We start from the raw sequence: 16,830 nt of genomic DNA, 5'->3' as shown, positions 1-16,830 counted from the left end.
ACCACTAACCCTGCAGATCAGAACCTCACGGAACCCAGCGACCTCATTAGTGGGTTCACGCTTCGGCTCCGTCACTAGAAATCAGGGCTCGTCCACGTTTTACTCACCGACTTCACTGTTTTAGAATGCGTTTGCTGTGGGATCCCTTAAGGTTTTAAAGCTGCTTTACTACAGCATCCTTTTTATTCCACACCTTATATTTAACACTACTCTGTACATGAAAACATTGGTTAGAGTTTGTTGTTTTTTTAAATTAAAAGTAGCCTTTGTCGAAGCTTGGATCAAACCAAGCCATCAGCCACGCATTTATTCCCTTCTCAGTTAAAAGCACTTTCACGTCAGGCCTTTCAGTCCGAGTTCACGCTGCACGCTGAAACCCCCTCCTCCTCCGAGAAGGAAAACAAATCACTGCAACCACCTGAATCAAATGTTTGTTTCTGTACTTTAATTGCTCCAGTGTGCCAAAGATAATTGGGCACACTGTGTGTCTCCATTTACTGTTCAAGCGACACCGCGGTGCGTGTGAAATCAGCGCTGGGCTCCAGTCTCAGCTCAACAACGACACACAACAGAACAAGCGTCCCGTGCTCCCTGCTAACTTTTTGTGCATCAGGCTGTGCACAGCGACATTACTTCATGATGACCCACCAGCTGTCGGGGAATTTTTCCACACCTTTCCCAATATCAGTGAGGCCACAGTTGCGTTGCTATAGAAACATCGATTCCAGTAAGTTGGAGGAGGCCGCGTTTCACTCGGCACAACGCGTCGTCAGAGCTCATTTATTCTGTGCTGGACGTGTGACGTGCACGTGTTGCTGTGGAAGTGACTGGTTACCAGTGAGCTCATTCATTTGCCTCATCGGCCGTTAAGTGCTTTGGGCTGAACCCACAGGTGCTGACTGTCTGCTGGATGCAGCCGTGTGCTCCTCGCACGCTGCTTTGGGCTGCTTCACTTCAGGCCCAACAACACCCCTGACGATACTACGCTCAGCCGCTAATGCTTTCAACCTGCGTGTGTGTGTGTTATGAGGTCTGAACAACATGGCTCCTCGCCCCATAAATTAGCGCGGCGAGGACAGTGTGCGTGCGTGCACGCGTGTGCAGGCGCGTGCACGTGTGACTCAGGCTGCATGTGTGCAGCCATGTTCAGCTCCGTGGCATGACCGCGTGCATTCAGGAGTTGTGAGTACATGGTGTGCTTCATTGATGTGTGAAACATCAGCTATGACTGTGGAGCCATCTGCTGCAAAGGGAGCGACAGAGTGCGAGCGCGTGTGTGCGTGCGTGTCTTTGTGTGCGCTCGCGCGTGGCCGTGCCAACAAGTTGTTTTTGTTTCCTGCCGTTCACACGGGACGCTGCGAAGGTTCGAGGCTTGTCAGAGAAGCAACAACCCTTCAGATGCTGAACTCTGCCTGTGTTTACTAAACTCTACGTCAAGCTGAAGTTCCAGAATCCAGATCATTCAGGTGGTGATTGAGTTTGTGTCAAGTCGTTGCATCAGGTTTTACTAAAGACAGCGGCTTGAATGAAGTGTAAAAACAAACGTCGCTGATCTTTCTTGAAAATGAAACAAACTAATTTGGAGACTGAAAAAACCATTTGTCACAACAGATGTCGTTATTTCAATGAACGCTTCCAAAGTTGTCGGGACTCAATATCTGTGTCGTCTCATTGTGACACATTAAGTACTTACTCGTTAACAACTTGCATTTCTGTGATGGAACAACTTTTCTTCTGCTCCTGAGTTTAAGTTGCTGCTTTTTACAGTGTGAACATCATGAACTGCTCTTTGTAAAATCACATCATCAGCCAACTTCTGCACATCGTTAATCTGCTTCTAAATGTTGGCGCGTGAGCTTTAACTAAACTCTGCAGCCTTGAAGTCCTAGTTTTAAATGGGAATTGTTTCTTTTCTCCCTTGTTCAGTTGAAGCGTTTTACTATTTGTGGCCTCGTCAGCCAAAACAGAAGCTAAATCAGAAAATCTTTCCATCTTTTCATAGATTAAATGTGATCTCAAAAAAATCTTGATGCTATTTGGTTTTACCAACCAACCGACTGACTGTACAGCTCTCAAACCAGCACAGCAGTTGGTTTCCATTTAGATTGAAACCCAGACAGAAGAAGAAAATTCAGCTTTAAAAGAAAAATCAATGGAAACATCTTAGTGAAACCCAGTGGTGGTGAAGAGTCCACGTGCCGTCAGCGCGGTTCTAGCTTCATAAGAGGACCACGCGTAAGATGGAGCTCAGCTGCAGCTGCTCCACAGTAACGACCAGCACGTCTTCCCCGGTTTCAGACAGAACCGCAGCAGCACACAAGGAGTTTAAGTGGAAAACACGTGTAGATGTTGAAGTAATATATGCGCAGATCGAGAATACGCCTCAAACGCTGTCAGGCCAAACGCTCCAAACGTGCATGTGCTGGAAAAGTCGAGCAGCTGCTCCACGGATGCAACCAGGCCGACATCTTTGCTGCTGAGCGCGTGGAGCCGTAGGAAGAGAACACGTGCGTGTTGTTTCTGTGACCTTTGAATGAGGCCGTTTCGTACAGTAGCGAAGAAGCAGCTTTTATTCTTTAAGCTGCACACAAGCAGTTCTTGAGTCAGATCGGGGGTTAGAACCAGGTGCTTGGACTCCTCCTGCCAGAAACCCAGATCCGCGATGTGTCAAGAAACACAGCTGGACACGAGCGACTCGCTGAGACCAACGTTTCCAGCTGGCGACGGACCGGACGACGCGCGAGGAGTGAAGCATGCTGGGATGCAATGTGCAGCCTCACCAATAGATGCCACTAACTCTTCCACTGGCTGCTCTGGGACGCCCTGAGATCACAGAGAATAACAGCGTGGCTCCGTTACTGAAGTGGGGGCGCTTCCACAGCACAAGCGGCCTTGTTGTGAGTCTCTTTGCTCGAGGACGTTGTGCTGCTCCCGACGTCTCATCTCATTGTTGTTCCTCCACCGGCTCCGGCTCGTTGCCCCGACGACCTCGCAGGTTCACGCGCGTAAATGCTGAAATCACTCCCTGCGCGGTGGCCCTTTAAGACGAGGACGGCGCCGCACAGATTAATTTTTCATCTGAGGATCTTCTTAATGAGTTGTGGAGTGCTGAATGTTAAAGTATATATTTATGTAGCGCGGTCGTTACTCGATTACCATGGAAACTGAGGTAGCATGTTGGAGGTGAGTGGGCGTCAACGCGACTTGGATGAACCCTGCGAATGTGGTGGGAGGGACGGGGAGCGAGAGAGAGGGAGGGAGAGAGATAAAAAGAAAGAGTGACAGAGGAAAAAACAGATGGAGAAAAGACAAACTTTACATAGTTGCTATGAGAAGTTTGCAGGTTTTGCTTGTAGCTGCTTTTCTCCTCCCTCTTTTGTCTTTCCTTGCATCGCTCTCTCCTCCGTCTCTCTCTTCATCCTGCTGCTCCTTCTTTCATTTATTCCTCTTCGTACTCTCGTTGTGACATTGAACTTGCATTTAACTCCTTGCTTCTGTCTCTTCTCCTCCTTCTTTTTATTCTTGTTCTTCTTCTCCTCCTTCTTCTTTCTTCTTCTTCTCCTTCTTCTTCTTTCTTCTTCTTCCCCTCCTTCTTCTTATTCTTGTTCTTCTTCTCCTCCTTCTTCTTGTTTTTGTTCTTCTTCTCCTCCTTCTTCTCCTGTCTTCTTCTTCTTTCCTCTTCTTCCATCTTCTTATCCTCCTCCTCCTCCTCCTCCTCCTCCTCCTCCTCCTCTGCTCCTTTTCCTCTTTTTGCTACTTTTGCCTCATTCTCTTGTTTGGTTTCGTTTTTTCATGTCCATCACTCGTCCCCCTGCGAACGCTGCCAGCGTTGGATCCGTCCAACACCTCCCTTGCTTCCCTTCCTGTTCTTTCTCTCCTGCCTATTCTTCTCTCATTCTGTGCCATCACTCTTGTCGTTCCATCTCGTCCTCTTTCCCCCCGTTTTTGCTATTTGCTGCTGCTCTAATCTTGTTTCTCTCTCCTCCGTCTCATGTCCTCTCCTCGTTCTCAGTTTAGTGAGCAGTAAAAACAACCATAAAATAATAATAAAAACAACAACTGTCCTGTGATTATAAACCCATCTCCATCTGGATCGCTCTCACTGAGACGCACACGCGCTCCCACACTGAGCCGGAGAGGAAGTCAAACAGAAGGCCAATAAGACACGCTCGACTGGAGGCGACTGCGGTGTGTGTGAACACGGGGCGCATTCACTGTCATTGTGCGACGCTCGCGTCCCCACCGCCACAGGAAGATAAGATAAATCCTACAGCACTTCTTGCCAATAGTCAAGGGAACATTTCAGTTGAAAGTCGCCTGGAGGTCAGGAGTCGCCCCGTCGTTACGACACCAACTCCACAACAGCTGAGATCTGATCCCTTTGTGTTTGAGTCGGAAGACGTGCGGCTGGAGATCCTGGGACAGGTTTTATGGATCTATTAATACAGACGTGTGTGTGTGTGTGTGTGTGTGTGTGTGTGTGTGTGTGTGTGTGTGTGTGTGTGTGTGTGTGTGCGTGCGTGCGTGCGTGTGTGTGTGTGCGTGTGTGTGTGTGTTTGCCTGATTAACTTTAAGACCCAGTGGTGCACAAAGAGTGTCAAAGAGGACACATCTGGTCATCGCAGCCCGCGGGACACGGACATATGCGCTCAGTTACGTGTGTAGGAATCAAGTCACAGATTCAGACCAAAAACCGGAGCTAAAGCCTCAAACGTGGGTTTTCATCATCAACTTATTCCTGACATTTACTACGTGTTCTAAGACTAAACATTATCATTTGGAGAATGTGGAGCTTTAAACAATGAATAATCTTCCACCTGGAGCTGAGACACGACTGTTTAACCAAACATCAGTAACGGAGGAGCCAATCACGTTGGACGATTCATTCTCCATCATTGTATTCAACTCTGTCAAACCTAAAACTCAACAGTCCCACATCACCAGAATTAATGTTTGGAACTCTCAGATGCGAGAGTTCAGGTCGTCAACGCTGAGTGGTCAGTGTGAACACAGATGACCCTGGAGATGCCCTTGCTTCGGGGCACGTCGGCAGTGATACTTGAAATCAAACAAGTAATTTGTTCTCCGGCTTAGTGGCCTTTTCTAAGAGGGAAGAAGGATAGTGGGATATTTTGGCACTGAGACGCTGCTCTAATGACACAGCACACAAGCAGATAGCATTGATCAGAGTGACCCCTCTCTCTGAATCAATAGGAATGATCCCATCTAGATAACGTTACACACAATCAATATCACTCTGTCTGCGTGGGGGGGGGGGGGGGGGGGGGGGGGGGGGGTGTCTGCACTCGCTCCTGATGACCCGACCTGTGTCTTGGTGATGCTTCCAGTGTGTGTGTGTGTGTGTGTGTGTGTGTGTGTGTGTGTGTGTGTGTGTGTGTGTGTGTGCACATGAACGTGTGTGGGTGTGTGTGTGTGCGCACCTGTGCGTGTGTGTATGTGTGTGTGTGTGTTTGTGTGTGTGTGTGTGTGCACATGAACGTGTGTGTGTGTAGGGATGAGGGGCCAGTTTAAGGTCACTCAAGGTGAGGCGTAATGTGACTCTGACCAGATCCAATCTGGGGCCACTTGTGGCAAAATGAATTGGCCCTCACAAGGAAGCTACGTGTGTGTGTGTGTGTGTGTGTGTGTGTGTGTGTGTGTGTGTGTGTGTGTGTGTGTGTGTGCGTGTGCGTGTGCATAAAGGCCACGCGTTGTGTGGAGACCTAATCTGCTTGTGACAGCAGACAAAAGGCTGTGCATTAGCGTCGCGTGTCCGTCCTGCAGCTCCAGCCTGAACCCGTCCAGGATTTCAGCACCAGCTGCGGTCGGAACCGCCTGCGGGCGTCGGGTCCTCAGAGTCGGTGGTGTTTCCTCTGGTCGGGTCCCGACCGCTGCCTGTTCCTGTGCTGCAGAACTGGACCCAGCCATTCAATCCGTCCTGCGTTAAACGCGCTGAGCGACGCACACGTGCTGCTGCGCTGACTCACACGCGTTCAGCTGCTGTTGAGTTCAGGGCCGTGACGCTGGTGTCAGTCTCCTGTCGCCTCCACTGACGGCAAGCCTTTCACGTTCACTGCAGCTCATTCAGTTCTGGTCTCCAGAGCGATGAGGTCATGAATAAACGGGGGACCTGCTTGTTTTCCGTAATAATCCTTGACCCAGATGTCGCCGGCCTGTTTCGCAGTGTTTTTAAACGCGTCATTTATTACCTGCAGGTCGCGCTGACATCCTGCTTCCTTCGTTGCTTTAAGGATGTGGGACCGCGCTCGCTTTGAATCTCAGGCTCAGAGTCTGTTTTGGACCCGGACCCGGAGCTGAGGCCGCTTCTGATGGTTTCACACCCGCTGCACTGAGCTCATGGTGATGTTTACATTGTGCTGCTGCTCATCTTGTGGTCAGTGGCTCTAAAAATACTTCCTGCGCCGCCGCCGCTCTTCACCGCAGCTCCGATATCACCTGCTCAGAGCTTCTGTCACCGCTATTTCCGGCTTCCCTCGGTTCACCTATTTCCTCTGCACGCGCCCCCGTGCAGCGAGGAATGTAAATAAAACCACAGTGAGAAGCCACAGCCGTCACACACACACACACACACACACACACATTTGTATGCGGCGACGGCTTCGGCTCTGCTTCTATTTTGGGCCGGTTCGACTCCTTAGGAAGTCTGCTGCTCCGGCTTTGGACTTTGTTTCTCGGTTGTAAAATAAAGGCTGCGGATACGTGTAGTTCTCCACAAAGATTTGTTAGCGCTCGCTATTACAAGGCATGTGTGTGTGTGTGTGTGTGTGTGTGTGTGTGTGTGTGTGTGTGTGTGTGTGTGTGTGTGTGTGTGTGTGTGTGTGTGTGTGTGCGTGTGTGTGTGCGTGTGTGCGCGTGTGTGTGTGCGTGTGTGTGTGTGTGTGTGTGTGTGTGTGTGTGTGTGTGCGTGCGTGTGTGTGTGTGTGCAGAGAGGGAGACAGAGATAACATTGTTCTCCCAGAAATCTATCAGCTCCAACAGGATTGCTTTTCCCCCCGCCTCGCCTTTTCCTGTGTTTCATTCCTGTTTCCATCTCCCCCGCCTTGGCTCTCTTTCTGTCTCCCCTCCTGCCTCCTGCCTTCTCCTGTCTCCTTTCTCCCTTCCCTTTCTCTACCTCCTACCACTTCCCCATCTCCCCATCGCTCCTCTTTTCCCATAGCAGGGCACCAGTTGCACTTTATAACATCTAGTTTAGCAGTTGCCCACCAAAACACAGCGATGCACTCAGAGACAATGGATGGCTAGTGTGTGTGTGTGTGTGTGTGTGTGTGTGTGTGTGTGTGTGTGTGTGTGTGTGTGTGTGTGTGTGTGTGTGTGTGTGTGTGTGTGTGTGTGTCTCTGTGTGTGTGTGTGTGTGGGGGGGGAGTCTGCGAAAGCTATCTTCTCTAAATGATACTCTGCCTCCTCCACCCCTGACAGAGAGAGAGATAGATATGAAGACGGCAGAGAAACGGGAGTCGAGTGGAGAGTGGCGACGCAGGAGACAGATGAGAAGACGGGGAAAGAGAGAGGAAAGAGAGGGATGAGGGGAAAGTGAGATGATGGAGGAAGATGTAGCGGAGGGGAAGTGAGTGATAGAGGGCGTGAGGGAATAAAGAGGGAGATGTACAGGGATTAGGTGAGAGGGAAGGAATTAGTTATGGCCGGTGCAGACAGGAGGGAAGAGCGATGGCGGCAGGGCACCGCAAGGTTGGACTCCGCATTCGTCAGTTCAACTGTGAAGTCAAGTCAGAATGTTTAATTTCAGGTTCCTGCGTGGTGCGACACGAGGGGCGCGGAGGCAACCTGGGGTCTGATGGATAAATCACAGACCCACCCTGTGGTAAAGGCCACACGAGGAGCGAGACCTCCTGATTAATCATTTAGACCCTTAGCACCACCCAGCGAGTTTTGGTCACAAATGAAGAAAACCACCACATCCCGTGAGTGCGCAGACATGAGGTTCTGAGCGGAGCCGAGGGAACATCTACGCCTGCTTCTGTGGCAGCGCGGCCTCTGACTGAGGCGCGGGCTCCTGTTGAATGAGTCGCTCGTGGTGTTTCATCGTGTGACGTCGTCGTGAGAACAGGCTTCGTCGCCGCCGAGACGCTGACACTTCTCAATTTCCAGCGTGTGACTGACGTCGCCTGAAGCCGCTGAAGCACAGGCACACGATGCTCCGTAGCCTCCTGCCTGATCCAGAGCAATTCTTTTAAAGGAGGGTTCCGTATATTTGATTGCTGTAATTCACTTACGCTCGGTTTTAATTTTTAAGAGGATAAAAATATGACATTAGAGCGTTTGTGGACACTGTCTGGTCCATTGGTCGTTTGCATAATCTCCAGATGTGTGGAGCATCAAAACAGCAGTTGGCCCAGTTAACAGTGATTTAGCAGATGAACTAATCAGTTCAAGTCTGAAATTCCTGATAAAGGCGCAGGTCCGGCCGTTTCGGCTCCGGCTCCGGCTAATTATGTTGCTGGTTCCTCTTGCTAGGAAGTTAGTAAACCTTTCTAATTGCAGTATTGGATTGCTCATGCGTTGCAGCAAACCATTAACTAAATGTCTGAGGAGCCAGATATACGCTGTGAGGTGGTTAATTAGAATGGAGCAATGCCAGCGGTTAAGACATCCCATAATATAGCCATAAAGCCTGAGAGATCTCGGATGAACAACCTCGCTGAGTGGCGGAGAGCGGATCGGGCTTCCAGCTGCACTTCCTGACGGCTGTGAAGCTGGACGTGGGTTATTGGAAGCGCTTTAGCGAGGAGAGGCAGAGGCGCCGCTCCTCAATCCTTTCCACAGGACTTAGCTTCACCACAGCGCAGCTCCCCATCACAGAGGATCTGCCTCGGCCTGTCTGCACGTCGCCCGGCCGTGTCCGCTCCCATCCCTCCTGCTATCGGCTCGTCTTCATCTTCTCTTCCTCCCATTCCGTCTTAGAAATTCCTTAACGACACATTCCTCCTTTTTTTCGCGAGAGAAAAGACAGAGATTGATGGAGTGAGCAGCCGTGAGGAGGCAGGAGGAGAGAACGAGGGGGAGAGAACGAGGGAGAGAGAACGAGGGAGAGAGAACGAACGAGGGAGAGAGAACGAGGGAGAGAGAGCGAGGGAGAGAGAACGAGGGAGAGAGAACGAACGAGGGAGAGAGAACGAGGGAGAGAGAACGAGGGAGAGAGAGCGAGGGAGAGAGAACGAGGGAGAGAGAACGAACGAGGGAGAGAGAACGAACGAGGGAGAGAGAACGAGGGAGAGAGAACGAACGAGGGAGAGAGAACGAGGGAGAGAGAACGAGGGAGAGAGAACGAACGAGGGAGAGAGAACGAGGGAGAGAGAACGAGGGAGAGAGAACGAACGAGGGAGAGAGAACGAGGGAGAGAGAGCGAGGGAGAGAGAACGAGGGAGAGAGAACGAGGGAGAGAGAACGAGGGAGAGAGAACGAGGGAGAGAGAACGAGGGAGAGAGAACGAGGGAGAGAGAACGAGGGAGAGAGAACGAACGAGGGAGAGAGAACGAGGGAGAGAGAACGAGGGAGAGAGAACGAACGGGGAGAGAACGAGGGAGAGAGAACGAGGGAGAGAGAGTGAAGGAGGGATAAGAGCAGGGAGGGAGAAAAATAGAGAGAAGTGAAAAATCTCTGAGCCATAATCTTCACTCAGCCTGGAGAAGCTCTGCCAAGCTGACCACACACACACACACACACACACACACACACACACACACACACACACACACACACACACACACACACACACACACACACACACACACACACGTTGTGTGTGGGCTAAGTTTAAGACAGAGTGGAAATCAATGCAACCACTACCACTATGCATGATAATGAGAAACAGTGTGTGTGTGTGTGTGCGCGTGTGAATGTGTGTGTGCACGTGCATAAAACCAGCGTGTGGATGCAAGTGTGTGTGGTCTAATCCTGACTAAGCCCATGAATGTGTGTCTGACTCTGATACAGAGTCGTAGGCTGATTGGTGTGTGTGTGTGTGTGTGTGTGTGTGTGTGTGTGTGTGTGTGTGTGTGTGTGTGTGTGTGTGTGTGTGTGTGTGTGTGTGTGTGTGTGTGTGCTGAGGCCTCGCTGGAGGTAAACTCGCTTCGTTAAACGCAGCCGGGGAAAGTTCAGGTTCAACAGAAAGCCACTTTATTAAACGTGTGAGGAAAAGGCCACGGCCACTAAGTGAAACTAAGCCTCTTCCTGCTCACGCCGGCGCCGTCTCCACTGGGGCGACGCGGCCGCGGTGGAGGCGGCGCCGAGGCGAGTTGGGCCGAGTGGAGGTTAAAGACGGGCCGTGTTGGAACAAGCTGCACCGACCTGCACAGGTTCCTGCAGCACCCAGGGCCCAGTCACGCTGCAGGAACCTGAACGGCACAGCTCCCGTCAGCATCAACCGGGCTCAGACGTCAGCGTGTGGATCAGAGCGCGGCCGCGTCCGACCCGGTCGCTCGGGTTCTGGGCTTTACTGCTGTGTCGGCTGATTCATTCCTCTCACAGCCACAAATTAAAATCTGCCCTGAACTCGTGACAGGTTTCTGTGTGACCCCCTGCAGGCGCAGACGCTGGAAACCGAACCCGGGCTTCAACAGAACACACACACACGCGCGCACACGCACACTTACACACACACACACACACACACACGCACGCACGCACGCACGCACACACTTACACAGACACGCATGCACGCACGCACGCACACACTTACACACACACACACACACACACACACGCACGCACGCACGCACACACTTACACAGACACGCATGCACGCACGCACGCACACACTTACACACACACACACACACACACACACGCACGCACGCACGCACGCACGCACGCACACACTTACACACACACACACACGCACGCACGCACGCACGCACGCACGCACGCACACACTTACACAGACGCACGCACGCGCGTGCGCGCACGCACACGCACACACGCACACACACACGCACACTTACACAGACACACACACGCACACACACACACGCACGCACGCACGCACACGCTTACACAGACACACGCACACACACACATGCACGCACGCACGCACACTCAAACACACAAACGCACACACACACACGCACGCAAACACACACAAACGCACACCCACACACACAAACGCACACACACACACACACACAACACACACAGTCTCACACCAAACACCACACACACACACACACGCACACACACTCACACACACACACACACGCACACGTGAATTTACTGTACTTGAAGCTGAACACATTTCCAGATTGTGTATAGAAGTATTAAAACAGCCTGCAGCCTCCACTGTGTTTACAGCAGTAATTTAATCAGTGCGTGTTGTCGCCCCCCGTCACACTCACACACGCCTGTGTGTATTGTTGTGCGCTCGTCTGTGTGGGCACGTGTCCGTTCGCTCGCTCGCTCTGTGGATGTGCTGTGATTTGTGAGTGTGTCTCTGTGTTAATTGGAGGCCTGTTGTCTTGAAAGATCATCCATTTGTCTCCATCTGGCGCTGGTGGCTGCAGATCCCTCCCTGCATCACACACTCACACACAGTCCACTTACTCGCACGCCAACGCTGCATGTTGTGCGACGCCGAGCTCCTCACCTGCTTCGCTGGAGCATTTTGTTAATATCAAAGCTGCCACTCAGATGCATTTTAATATACATCTTCAATCAAACGCTCTCCCCTCTCTGATTCCCAGGTTCTGGTCTGCAGGATAAAAGCCTTCATATTGGCTGTAAAGTGTTCAACAGGCCCACCGGCTCATTCCACAGCATTTATTTTATTATTTATTCAAACACAGAGGGCTGATGTTCACACTCGCTCGCCATTAAAAATACAACTCAACTGCCTCCTTCTTTCATCCAGCGTGAGCAATAAAGTCCCATTCCGCAAAATAACTGCCATAACTGTGAGAGATGAGCGAGGCCTCAGTGATGAGGGCTTTCCTGTTAGTGTGTGTGTGTGTGTGTGTGTGTGTGTGTGTGTGTGTGTGTGTGTGTGTGCGTGCGTGCGTGTGTGTGTGTGTACTTGCATCAAAGTGAGAAAAAGCGAGAAAAAAGCATATTTTCCTACCAAATTGAGGACATTTTGGCCTCAAGTTTTTCTGTCCTGATTAGACGTCTGCCTTTATTTGTGATGGTTAGAGTGAGGGGCTAAGAAAGGCATTATGTCAAGGAAGGTCGTCACTGCAATGGAAAGACAAGGATGTGTGTGTGTGTGTGTGTGTGTGTGTGTGTGTGTGTGTGTGTGTGTGTGTGTGTGTGTGTGTGTGTGTGTGTGTGTGTGTGTGTGTGCGTGTGTGTGTGTGTGCGTGTGAACCATGTTTATTCATGGCATTCAACGCTTTGGCTAGAATCTGGGCCGTGTTCACAGAGAACAACATGGAACGTGATGCAATATTAATGTCAATATGTCCGAGTGGTTTTCGTTCAATGTGGCAGATTTAGTGGTTTCTTAAAGGGACGGTTCTGTCTGAAATGCGTTGCACATCAACTTACTGACAGGAAGCGTTTCTGCCTGTCTGTGTACGTGAGTTTGTCTGAGGTGAACTTCTCCGTTGACAAATATTTCTAAATGGGATCCGATCATTTACGACACATCACTGATCCACTTTCAGAGGACGGGTACAAAAAACAAGGACAAGAAAACCTCCTGAAATTATGAACAATTATTTTTATCAATAAGAAAAGCGACCTGTAAAATAACATGACAAATATTGTCTGGAACGTTTGTTTTTTCTTCAAACTTGTGCATATTTAAAATGAAATTCTATGAGTCCAAGGGATCGTGAGATTAAAATGTACATATGTGCGGTTGTGGAGCATCGCAGCCGTGAGGACACATCATCGTCGTCATACGAACGAGCAGCACTTTTCTTCATCTGTTTCCCTGTTTAACGAGAGTTCACGCTGAGAAGAGAACTCCCCGCTGGAGCCGCAGGTGCGATGAAGCACAACTTGGCAACGTGGCCGATGTCTGAACTGTGTGGGAGCACGAGCAGCCGCCACCACAACAACACGCACACAATGGAGCCCATCACATATGGTTTTAGAGCGCAGGCGTCAGCAGCAGCACAGGAAAAATATCCACCAGAAAAAAGCGTCCAGCAGGAAACAGAATTAAATGAAAATGTACAAAACGTTCAAACCAAATGACACATTTAACAAAACAGGAGAAATAAAACCAGCGGAGGAACTGGAAGCGTTTCTGTCAGGAGCCGAGACGAGAGTGAAACCGACTGGAAACATTTATTCTCATGAATTCGCTGTCAATCATCTCAACTTCCTCAAATGAAATCAGAGAATATTTGGTATTTTAGCTTCAGGAGCTTAAAGATATTAGTTTAAAGAATCCAACTTTAATTTGTACAAACAGCTTCACCTTCACTACCTTCAGTTCCCAGTTTGGACGAGTTGTTGGGATCTTTACAGCTCAGAACCTCCACATTTAGTCTGAAACTAAAGCTTCTACGCTTCATTTGCACCTTCACTCTGTAAAGTCGGTCATTGGCCAAAACATTTACACCGATGCATCCGGTTTGAATGGGTTCTAACAGAAGTCATAGAACTTCAGAATGAGAGAAGCTGCTCAGAAGTTTCTGCCAAAGTGAATGAAGCACTTCAGACACGACGCGACCTATTTATCCACTCCACTTAGTTATTTTATTGCACTCACACTTTCTCCGTCTATATGTCGTCCTTCTTTCACAAAAGAAAGAGGGAAGGAGAAGTGGGAGGGAAAGCCTGTGTAATTAACCCACAAAGCAGAGCGTAGACTTCAAAACCACTCCATCTTCCTCTCTCGCTGCCTCTCTGAAGTCCGGTTGCCATATCAGACAGGCTAATTAAAGCAGCGCGTAATGAGGGAGCTGAGGAGGAGGAGGAGGAGGAAGAGGAAGAGGAGGAGGAAGAGCAAGAGGGAGAGGAGGAAGAGGAGGAGCAGGAGGAAGAGGAGCAGTAGGAAGCGAAGGAGGAGGAGGAAGAGCAGGAGGAAGGGCAGGAAGAAGAGGAAGAGGAGCAGGAGGAAGAGGAGGAGGAGGAAGAGGAGGAGGAGGAGGAGGAGGAAGAGCAAGAGGGAGAGGAAGAAGAGGAGGAGCAGGAGGAAGGGCAGGAAGAAAAGGAAGAGGAGCAGGAGGAGGAGGAAGAGGAGCAGGAGGAAGAGGAGCGGGACGAAGAGGAAGAGGAGCAGGAGGAGGAGCAGGAGGAAGAGGAGCAGTAGAAGTAGGAGAAGTAGGAGGAGCAGCAGGAGGGTCAGAGGCAGACGCAGAACAAGGCACTCATGGTTCAGGAGTGTCACGTTCTCGCCTGCTTCTGTTTGAGCTCCATCTGAATCCAGCAGCGCTGCGGCCTGAATCCGTCTGTGGACGACTGAGATCCGTCCACCTGAGATGAAGCCTTGTGTTTTACAGGAACCTCTGCTTCTCCTCCAGCTCTTTTGTGACTCCTTTGTTGTTTGCCACCATTTTGATCCTGTTTGTTCACTTTACTCTCCTGTGTTTGTTTCACATCATTTTGTGGCCACACATTTTCCTCATCTCTGTCTTCATTGCATCTTTAACTTGTATTTTTAATCCTCTAGAATGTATTTTGTGTCTTTTTTCCTTGTTGTCACTATTACATTGTATTGAGTTTCACTTAGAGGCTGTTTTGGAGTCAGGGATCCGTTTGTGCCTCGCGTCGTCTCACGGTTGCGTCTTTTATGGCGGCATCAGGTTCTCATTCATGGGTGTTAATTGTAAAGAGGTCGTTTGCGGTTTCACTTTATGAGGAGATACGATTTTTGACTGGGCCTTATCTGTGCTGCATAGTTGATGATGAAATGACATGAAAGATGAGAGACAGACAGAAGGATGGAAGGAGGTGGAGAAGCGGCGAGAAGAGGGAGAAGACAAAGAGCAGCGCCACAGAGACAGTGAGGAGGATGTTATTCCTGCATCATTACTTCAACACTCATTCTCCCTCAACTGTCTCATCTTCTCTTTATTATTCGCGCTCCCTCTCATCTTTTGTTTCTATTATTCATCCTCTCTTCCAGTCTCTATCATTAGTTTTTATCTCTCTCGCGTTCTGTTGTTCAGACACTCAGACAAATGAGCCATGAAATATTCCCCATCAAGACACAGGCTGAGTTGTGTGTGTTTGTGTGTGGGTGGCAGCCTGTGTGTGTGTGTTTGTGTGTGCGTGTGTGTGTGTGTGCGTGCGTGCATGTGTGCGTGCTTGTGTGCATGTGTGCGTGCGTGCGTGCGTGAGTGTGTGTGTGTGTGTGTGTGTGTGTGAGTGTGTGTGAGTGTGTGTGTGTTTGAGTGTGTGTGTGTGCATGTGTGCGTGCGTGCGTGCGTGCGTGAGTGTGTGTGTGTGTGTGTGTGTGAGTGTGTGTGTGTGTGAGTGTGTGTGTGCATGTGTGCATGTGTGCGTGTGTGTGTGTGTGCGTGCGTGCGTGTGTGTGTGTGTGCGTGCGTGCGTGCGTGTGTGCGTGCTTGTGTGCACGCGTGCGTGCGTGCGTGCGTGCATGTTCATTTTGACTTTGAAGTCTGTCAGGTCTACTAGCCGCTCTGGACGTTAGCCCACCTGTGTTCGATGAGACTTTTTGTGATCCAAGAAATAATTTGGCAGAAGCAAAATCAAATTGGCTGCTAAAAATTGTGAATTCACTGGCTGCTGCACAGCTGACCAGCCAAGGAGAGAGGATGTTTCACAGGAATCTCAGCCAGGAATCTCACAAGCTGTTTGTAACAATCTGATGGTTGAGATGGAAGAAGATTGAAACCACAGCACACGATAATATCACAGTACAAATCACTCATATCCTGAAGATCTGCTTTTAATTTTATAGAAAATACAAAGTAATTTTCAAGCTACTGCTGTTACTATTATTATTGTTTTATTGAAATTTATAGAATAATCGATTAGAAATGATGCTCACACATGAACAGAGTCCTCGTGTTTTTCCAGTTAATTTCCCTGAAAGTTTCTTGGACAATGACAACAAAGTGATATTTGCTGTTAAATAGTTATTAGCTATGAGCTAATAATATGAGAGAGGAGGAAAAGGTGTTGAACGCCAGCTGCTGCTGCTGCTGGGAGCAGATGTCAGCCTATGTGCTAGCAAAGGGTTTTATTTGCTGATGGGTGTTTGCAAGTAGCATAAATGCCAATTAAATGAGCACAGAATGAAGCTAATGTATAAGAAGCGACTGTTCAAGTTTAGAATCTCCACTTAGAAATGCAGCAGAATGTTGTAAGAATTTATGAAGTTTAATTCATTTCTTTAATTAGCAGAACCAGTAGAATATAAAGTCTAAATATCATGAAGGGCCTAATTGACTTTGAGCTAACGCTACCTGGATGCTGCTAAAGAGCTGCTGATGTGGTTAATTACTGGGTTCCTGTCAGAGGTCGACCAAAGTGCAGCTGACGTAATAACAGGGTCAACGTAATCGGGTTAACGTGTTCTAATTGATCAGGAACGGAGGAGCTGAGTCTGAACAAAGCTCCTCACAGAGAAACTTGTACCCTCATCTGAGCCATTTAACTGTGAAGCCTGGTTCAGGGTCCGGTCCGGACCGGTCCATGAGGCTCTTCAGCCTCCAGTCCTGCAGCAGAGCTGTGACATCAGAGGCTCCGCCACATGTTTTGATCTCGTGTGTCTTTAGACCCCAGCTCACATTTACATTCAGTCCCTCGGGTTTGAGCCGACGCGTCGAGTCGGTTTGAAGTTCTGCTCCCGATCTTTCCTTGACCCAAAATATTCCTCGTTTCGCGTTTTACTGTGCGTTTAAAGCTGGATCTGGACTTTGGTTCATTGCAGCGATAGAA

General features: G+C 49.6%; 1 protein-coding gene across 1 annotated transcript in view; it reads left to right on the top strand.

The window, feature by feature from the left end:
* The window catches only part of znf804a (zinc finger protein 804A), a 37,657-nt gene that overhangs the window by 5,960 nt on the left and 14,867 nt on the right, over positions 1-16,830 (top strand). The gene's annotated exons all lie outside the window — the stretch shown is intronic.

Source organism: Betta splendens, chromosome 15 (genome assembly GCF_900634795.4).
Source record: "Betta splendens chromosome 15, fBetSpl5.4, whole genome shotgun sequence".
NCBI lineage: Eukaryota > Metazoa > Chordata > Actinopteri > Anabantiformes > Osphronemidae > Betta > Betta splendens.
This window is presented reverse-complemented; position numbering and strand designations above follow the sequence as displayed.